The following is a 9,797-nucleotide window of genomic DNA, read 5'->3' on the forward strand; positions in this document are numbered from 1 at the left end:
TTGCTAGATAATAAGAAAGATTGGACGACTGTGTATGGTGGACGTAACCCATTCGGGGTGAATCACGTTAAATCTTTGTGTTATCTGTGTCTTGTTTTATTTCTTTATCTTTTGTATTTAAATCTGCATATAATTGTTAGTTCATATTTGTTTCAGATCTGTTTGAAACTCTAACAATTGGTATCAGAGCGAGGTTTTCTGTAAATTGGCAGGACTTTCAGATTTGAGTGGGAGCAATGGAGGATTCCAAATTCAAGGTTGAAAAGTTTAACAGCCAGAATTATCAATTATGAAAAATGCAAATGGAGGATTACTTGTATCAAAAGGAATTGTGGCGGCCATTGGAAGGAAAAGCAAAGAAAGCGACCACAATGTCAGATGAAGAGTGGGACATTTTAGATAGAAAGGCACTAGGATCCATTCGATTGTGCCTTGCACCATGTGTAGCATTCAATATAATAGAAGCAAAAACGACTGTAGATTTGATGGCGACATTGGCTAAGTTGTATGAGAAACCCTTGGCTTCGAATAAGGTATTTCTTATGAAGTGTCTGTTTAATTTGAAAATGAGTGAGGGAGGATCTATAGCGGAGCACTTAAATGAATTTAATACAATTACCAATCAATTGTCTTCGGTAAAAATTACTTTTACAGAAGAGGTTAGGGCTCTCTTGATTTTATGTTCTTTGCTAGAAAGCCGGAATAGCTTGGTTATGGCTGTAAGTAACTTTGTCTCTGGTAAAAATACTTTGGTATTTGATGATATTGTTGGTGTTATCCTAAGCGAGGAAATGCGAAGGAAAAGCACAGGTGAGGCTCCAACATCATTGGGTAGTGTTTTGAATGTGGAGAATAGAGGAAGATTAAAGGAAAGGGGAAAAGGCCCTGGGAATGAGAAGTCATGAGAGAAGTCAAAGAAAGGACACTCTCAATCTAGAGGAAAGAAAGATTGCTGGTATTGCAGAAAGCCTGGTCATCTAAAGAAACACTGTTGGTCTCGGAAAAACAAAGGAGACAAAAATGAAAATGATAGTAAGGAAGCTAATATTGCAAGTAATACTTTACAAGATGCTTTAATCTTATGTTTGGATAATGTTAATGATTCCTGGGTAATAGATTCGGGGGCTTCATTTCATGCTACACCCCATAGAAAATATTTTCTAGATTATGTTCAAGGTGATTTTGGACAGGTATATTTGGGTGATGATGAGCCCTGTCAAATTGTTGGAAAAGGAAAAATAAAGATCAAGTTGCAAAATGGAAATGACTGGTTTCTGCAGGAGGTAAGACATGTTCCTAATTTAAGAAGAAATTTATTTTCTGTAGGGCAACTAGGTAGTGAAGGTTGCATAGTTACCCTCTCAGACAGTATGTGGAAGGTCACTAAAAGATCATTAGTAATAGCTAAAGGTACGAAGGTAGGCACATTATATCTTTGTACAGGTAACACTCACTCTACCCTAGCTGCTACAGATAAAGTTACTGTAGGGACAACAACAATAAATGTTCCAAGAACAGATTCGATAATGTGGCACCATAGGCTTGGGAACATGAGTGAGAAAGGGATGAAAACCCTTCACTCCAAAAATCTATTTCCAAGACTAAAGAAGATTGATTTAGAGTTTTGTGAAAACTGTGTTTATGGTAAACAGAAAAGAGTCAGACTTCTCAAGGTTGGGAAAGAGAAGAAGAGTGAGAAGTTAGAGCTTGTACATTTAGATGTATGGGGACCGGCTCAGGTATCATCTCTTGGTGGCTCTTGTTATTATGTTATTTTTATTGATGACTCAACCAGAAAAACATGGGTATATTTCCTAAAACAAAAATCAGATGTTTTTGAAACTTTTAAGAAATGGAAAGCTTTGGTTGAGAATGAGACAGGAAAAAAGTTGAAGTGTCTCAGATTGGATAATGGAGGTGAGTATTGCAACAAAGCATTTGAATATTATTGCTCCTTAAATGGGATTCAAAAGTAGAAGACAGTTCCAGGAACTCCACAGGAAAATGGTGTGTCAGAGAGAATGAATAGGACTATCATGGAACGTGCGAGGAGCATGAGATTGCATGTTGGATTGCCCTTACATTTTTGGGCAGATGTTGTACATACTGTTGTCTATTTGATAAATAGAGGACCTTCAACCCCTTTGGATGTTGGTATTCCAAAGGAGGCATGGACTGGTAAAAAGGTAAATTATTCTTTTCTAAAAACTTTTGGTTGCGAAGCTTTTGTCCATGTTGATAAAGAAAATAAAACCAAGCTTGATGCTAAATCTCAGAAATATACCTTCATTGGATATGGGATAAATGAATATGGCTATCGGTTATGGGATTTTGAAAATAAGAAAATAATTAGAAGTAGAGATGTTATATTCAATGAGAAGGTCATGTATAAAGAACAGATGCAGGAAAAGAAGCATGAACAGGACAAACAAGAATATGTGGTGTTGGATGAGATTCCTGAAAATGAAATGCCACAAGTACCTGATGCTTAGCAACAATAGATTGTCCCACAAACTCCTGCAAGTGTTAGACATTCTACGAGGACAAGTAGACCCCCTGAAAGATTTTCTCCTTCTTTGTATTCTATTTTATTAACGGATTCTAGTGAACTAGAAGAATATGAAGAAGCAATGCAGGTAGATGCCAAACAATAGTGGGAGCTAGGTATGAAAGAGGAGATGGACTCCTTGATGAAAAATAAGACTTGGGACTTAGTCCCTTTACCTGCAGAAAAAAGAGCCTTGCCTAACAAATGGGTTTATCGGCTGAAGGAGGAAGAAGGAGGTCAGAAAAGATATAAGGCTAGACTTGTGGTAAAAGGTTTTGCATAGAAAAAGGGTATAGATTATGATGAAATATTTTCTCCAGTTGTAAAAATGACTTCAATTAGAACTGTACTTAGTCTTGTGGCTGCAGATGATTTACATCTTGAACAATTAGATGTCAAAATAGCTTTTCTCCATGGAGATTTGGAGGAGGAAATTTACATGTTGCAACCACAGGGATATGAGGTCAAAGGTAAGGTGAACTTGGTGTGCAGGTTGAAGAAAAGTCTGTATGGCCTAAAGCAAGCACCCCAAGAATGGTATTTAAAATTTGATAGTTTCATGGCTGAACACGGTTATCATAGATGTCATTCTGATCATTGTGTATATTTTAAGAGATTTGATAATGGCAGTTATATTATCCTATTGCTTTATGTTGATGGCATGCTTGTTGCTAGGTCTAACATGCAACATATAAATGATCTTAAACAGAAATTAGCCAGGTCATTTACTATGAAAGATTTGGGTGCAGCTAAGCAAATTCTCAGTATGAGGATTACATGGGACAAGAAAAATAGAACCTTGAATTTGTCCCAAAGTGAGTATATAAAGAAGGTGTTGAAAAGATTTATCATGCAGGATGCAAAAGTAGTTAGTACACCTTTGGCTAGTCATTTCAAATTGACTAAGGAGATGTGCCCAAAGGCACAGGAAGAGGTTAATAAAATGTTTAACATCCCGTATTCATCAGCTATTAGCAGTCTGATGTATGCAATGGTATGCACAAGGCCAAATATTGCACATGCAGTGGGAGTTGTGAGCAGGTTTATGAGTAATCCGGGTATGGAACATTGGAATGTTGTGAAATGGATTCTTTGGTATTTGAAAGGAACTACTACGAAGGCATTATGTTTCAAAGGATCTAATGCTGCTCTGAGTGGATTTGTTGACTCTAATCTGGCGGGTGATATTGATTCACGGAGGAGTACTACAGGGTATGTTTTTACTATAGGGGGAACTGCAATCAGTTGGATTTCTAGGCTGCAAAAGGTTGTTGCACTTTCAACCACTGAAGCTGAGTATGTTGCTACTACAGAAGCCAGCAAGGAGATGATTTGGTTGCAATGTTTTCTAGAGGAATTGGGTCAGACACAAGAGGATAGCCCATTGTATACTAATAGCCAGAGTGCCATTCATCTTGCGAAGAACTCTGCTTTTCATTCAAGGACAAAGCACATTCAACTCAGGTACCACTTCATCCGGACTGTTTTGGAGGAGGGTCAGTTACGGCTTGAGAAGATTCACACAAGTGAAAATCCTGTCAATATGTTCATGAAGGCAGTTCCACAGGAGAAGCTGATTTCTTCATCAGTTTCTGTTGGTCTTCTTGATTGATAATTGTGGAATTTATACCAGTCGAGTCCTAGTGTTTTATCCAGCGGATGTTGCATGTACAATGGTGTCGTGTAGTATCAATCTCCAAGTGGGAGATTGTTTCGTGTGGAGCCTGATCAGTCTCCAAGTGGGAGATTGTTGAAATGTGGCGACTGATAGAAAAAAAAAATTTGCCATTTTTTCGTTGATGAAAACCGACATTGTAATAAACCCCTAAAAAGGCCGACTTTGTTTGTTTCCCTAAAAACACATGTTATAAGTGGCTGGGATGCTTAAGGCATTGTAAGGTTGATGTATTGTTTTTGCTGGATAATAAGAAAGATTGGACGACTGTGTCTGGTGGACGTAACCCATTCTGGGTGAACCACGTTAAATCTCTGTGTTATCTGTGTCCTGTTTTATTTCTTTATGTTTTGTATTTAAATCTGCATATAATTGTTAGTTCATATTTGCTTTGGATCTGTTTGAAACCCTAACACATTCTAGGCTAGAAAATGGTCTTCGAGAAGGGGATTGCACTAAACTTCCAAAAATAGTCTTGAAAATTAAACACAATTAGACATGAATCAAGAACATGGGGCACAACCACTAAAGTGATTGTGAAATTGTACAAGGATAAATTTACTACACTGCACTTGGCAAAAATGATAGGTTAACATTTTGACAATTGATTTAAATGTTTTTGAAATGGAGGTCAAATATGGGTTTTTGAAAGGGCTCCAACCCTTTTACAATAGAAAGTAGGAGAGAAAAAAGTATGGCTTTGCAAAATAAAATATGCAAAAAAGAAGTTGTAACCTTCAAACAACACAACATAAAAAAAACACCTATAAATATTTACACCAAAGAAAAGTAGAACCCAAAGAGATAGGTGAAAGGCCAAATAGCTAGAGATTGTTCAAAATAATTGCAACAAGATATTCCTCCTAATGAACATGGAGATGAGAACTAATATCCTCCATACTCGATGTGACATCAACCTTTTTACTAGTCACCTCTATCATGAGCCATAGGGACCTTTCAATACAACCCTTGATAGTTATTGACATTTTTGTTGAGATCTTTTAGGTTGTTTAAGGAGTTAGTGATTGTGGTCTTGCTAAAGTTAATGATCCTCTAAAAGTTTCCCTTAATCTCCTAAATGTACTTCTCTAGTTGCCCTAGTCTTCCATCTCTCATAATCAATTTTTCCTTAATATAAAGAAACTATTATCTCCTATTACATTCTTCAAAGAGTGCGATTTGTTTCTTGATTTTGTTTATCTTAACAAATAAATTTTTATGGCAATAATCCATCTCCTTATGAAGCTCATTGGTCATGTCATCCAGTGATTCAATTTTATAAGTAACATCATGAAGAGTTAATGAAAAATAGTGGGTAGCATTTATCCAATTAGAATACCTCTAGCATAAATATTCCATGTCAAGAATTATGTTTTCAATAAACCACTATTGGCTTCAACTTAGGGGCTACTTCTATCTTTCTTTGGAAACTGAACAACAATATCAACCTTTTCATCCTCAAAATCATCATCATCATCATAGTTCTGATACTTAATGTTAAGTACAGATGCCAAGCTGATAAGATGAGAGGGGGGGGGTGAATCATACAAACTTAATCTTCCATAAAAACATCAAATTCAACCTTGGTAACATATACTTCAGTGATATAACCAAAACTATTAAACATGCAAACTCAAAAGCATATATACATCATAAACCTCATAACACCAAATTTAACGTGGAAACCCAAATAGGGAAAAACCACTGTGGGATTTTGGACCCACTAAGAAATATACTCTTCTAGAGTATGCTCGGTTAAAAGCAAATCCTGTTAAAGATTACAAACACATTGCTAGATGTGACCCGGTTAAGGGATTTCCCTTAGATCTGTTAGGATCTTCACCTTGTTAGAAGTGACCTTGTTAAAGGATTTCAAACACTCAATCAAAATGTCACCTTGCTAGAGGGTTTTACAAATAAGACTGTTAAGTCCACTCAGTTAAGAGATTTTCTGTCACTTCACAAAATAACAGTAATAAAAATCTATTTGCAACTTCACATCTAAAATGCTAAAGTAGATTCTTATTTGCTCAATACAATCTAGACATAGAACTAATCTTGTCCATCTGCTGGGCTCTATACTCTGTTATACAAATAGTTCTTCAAGCTTTTATGCTCGGTAATTACTATGTAGCATCCCTGTGCATACACTTGCCCGCATACATTGTTTATCAACAGTTCCCTATTTATAAACAATTGCCAACTGCTTAATCTCCTTGATCCCATTTCCCATGATCAATCATAGCCATCGGATCTTCAAACTTTGACCAGGTTCAATGTATTCTTCAATCTGAAAAATGTTTTACCCCGCCTTGGAACTTGCATACATTTCTTAGAACTTGTGCTAGGGTATGTGGTTCAATCTGCGTTGTAGATCTTCATGCCGATTTTCCTTTGCCATAGATTCTTTAACAAACTTTATGCACGACATACCAATCATTTAATCAGTTCCAGCTCATCAACTCCCTTCATTAAATAACACATGTAATCATTTGATGCATTCTGTTACAGCTCAGTTACAACTCGGTAAATACTAAACTTTACTCGGTAGACACTTTGTCTTCATTAACTGATAGCGATAACCTTAGGGTTTACCGACTAGGTTCTTTGCTCGGTAACATAGTATAGTATTAACCTTACAATAAATAACATATGTATGATATCAAAACAATCTAAACATCATGATCTCATCATTGTCTAACTCGGTAATAGTTGCCCATTGAATAACTTATTCATCCCCTTATTCATCATATTCTTTCTATGTCTTTTACCGACACCTTTATACTCATCAAATCATACTTCTCAAGATATGGCAACATCATATTAATTTAGAAAATCAATATCTTGACATCAATGATAAAATAATAATATTAAGACAGTAAATCATCCTTAATCAGTTATATCCACAATCATCAACAACCTTCTCAATATCCTTATTGAAATGCCAACAATCTCCCATTGTCTGTTATAATGCCAACACATCATCCTCATGATACAAATAAATAGAGGATCTTTTAGAGGAAAAGGGAATGTGGTTAGAATATTGTGAAGAAGGTAGGAGAAAGTGGAAAAAGATTTCCTTTTTGAGGGTTACATGGGGGACTGCCCAAATTGAGTCATCACAAAGTGTTTGGGGTTCAACAACACAATACATTTGAAAAAAATGGATTAGGAATTGATGGAAAAAAATGTTTCCTTTAATTATCTTATCTTCAAGAACTTTGTATATTCTATAGATTATCTAGGAGAAAACCAATGAAAGTTAACCTTCCTTTTATGCCAAAAATGACTCAATAAGGGAAAATGGTAGGTGTATATTATTGTAGAGATTGATCATTTAAAATTGGTAAATTTGCCCTCTTTTCCTCATTCCCAACTTACACATTAATTAAATGACATTTTAATTATTTTTATCAATATCTTTTGATATTTTCATTATCATGTTCTTTGTTCAAAATCAATTTCCTATACGTATCCAAACTCTAACTCTTCATAAATCTAACCTATATTCCACCTTCTTCAAAAAAACTAAATATTTATTTATATTTATTTAATTATCCTTTTTAATCTCTTTCTATAACCCACTCCTAATCTTCCATGATCTCGTAGCCACTTCCTAATCATTTACATATGTGGTGATCAAACATTAAACTTGGATTTGACCAACCCAAACTCCCATGGAATACAATTGTCATACTTACAAGTAGTAGTCCAAGGCATTGGTCAATTTTGTAACATCCAATTTTCAATAAGGCTTCATATAGGATGATCCCAAAAGAAAATGAAGAAGTAAAAAGACAAGTTGAAGGGTTATTAGGTAAGGGGTTGATTGAAGGAAGCATGTGCAATGTTACAATAGTGTTAGTATCAAAAAAGAGCAAATAATGAAAAGTATGCATAGATTCTCAAGCCATAAATAAAATCACAATTAAATATCATTTCCCATTGTCATGAATAGATGATTTAATTGATTTTTTTGAGTGGAGCATGCTATTTCAAAAATATTGATTTGAAAAGTGGCTACCATCATCTATTCAAATAAGGAAAGGTGACTGTGATGCTAAAAATTTGGTTAGTATAAGAGGCATACACATATAATGAGACAATAAAAACATAATAGAAAAGCTTAATTTCAAAACTAAATCAAAGATGCAAACCATAAGCCTTCCTTGAAATGTCCCATTTTCCTCTATTCTTGAGGACCTTTAAGGTGTTGGATTGATGGGCTCTCAGCAGAGCAATGACCTCCAAAGTGGCAACTCAAGAGTTGAGTAGCTATTTGATCATGATTGACTATGGAGATGACATGAAATGCATGATTTAAGAAACTAGATTAACATGCTATGATCAATTCCAAATCTAATTACTAGATCATCTAAATGCAAATTGCCTATAGTAATGATGCCTAAATTGATATGAGATGGGATCTTTATTGCTCCAAAATGGGGGATATTTATAGGAATTCCAAGGCCAAAGCTGAGGTGGAAGGAATCGACGGTCCATATTTGATTTGAAGATATCAGGGGCCAAGATTGAGGAAGTTGGAGAAGAGGTTGAAGGAAGTGACACTTGTCATCTCTGTGGTGACAAGTGTCAAGGATCCTTGCTCATGAGAGGGCAAGTGTCCAAGGGAGGAGACATGTGGCAAAAGTGCCATGTGTCTCAAGGAGAGAATATCCACACCATGGGCGGTTAGGATAAGGAGGTTAGAATGTGCAAGATAGGATAGGGTTAGTTGGACCCAAGATTAGATTGAATGGGTTAAGCTAGGGGATGGTTAGGTTAGGTGGTTAATGTTAGGAACCATGTGCTCATTTGAATTTAGAAATTTAAATAATTGGAAAATGGTAATTAATCTCAACAAACTTGAGTTTGTTAATCTTAATTAGGGATTAGAAAAATTGATTATTATGGGGAGACATTAATTAATTTAGAAATTAATGTGATGCTAAAAATGTGGTTAGTATAAGAGGCATACACATATAATGAGACAATAAAAACATAATTGAAAATCTTAATTTCAAAACTAAATCAAAGATGCAAACCATAAGCCTTCCTTGAAATGTCCCATTTTCCTCTATTCTTGAGGACCTTGAAGGTGTTGGATTGATGGGCTCTCAGTGGAGCAATGACCTCCAAAGTGGCAACTCAAGAGTTGAGTAGCTATTTGATCATGATTGACTATGGAGATGATATGAAATGCATGATTTAAGAAACTAGATTAACATGCTGTGATCAATTCCAAATCTAATTACTAGATAATCAAAACGCAAATTGCCTATAGTAATGATGCCTAAATTGATATGAGATGGGATCCTTATTGCTCCAAAATGAGGGATATTTATAGGAATTCCAAGGCCAAAGCTGAGGTGGTAGGAATCGACGGTCTAGATTTGATCTGAAGATATCAGGGGCGAAGATTGAGGAAGCTGGAGAAGAGGTTGAAGGAAGGGACACTTGTCATCTCTATGGTGACAAGTGTCAAGGAGCCTTGCTCATGAGAGGGCAAGTGTCCAAGGGAGGAGACATGTGGCAAAAGTGCCATGTGTCTCAAGGAGAGAATATCCACACCAT

The sequence above is a fragment of the Cryptomeria japonica genome, chromosome 1, assembly GCF_030272615.1.
Source record: "Cryptomeria japonica chromosome 1, Sugi_1.0, whole genome shotgun sequence".
Lineage (NCBI taxonomy): Eukaryota > Viridiplantae > Streptophyta > Pinopsida > Cupressales > Cupressaceae > Cryptomeria > Cryptomeria japonica.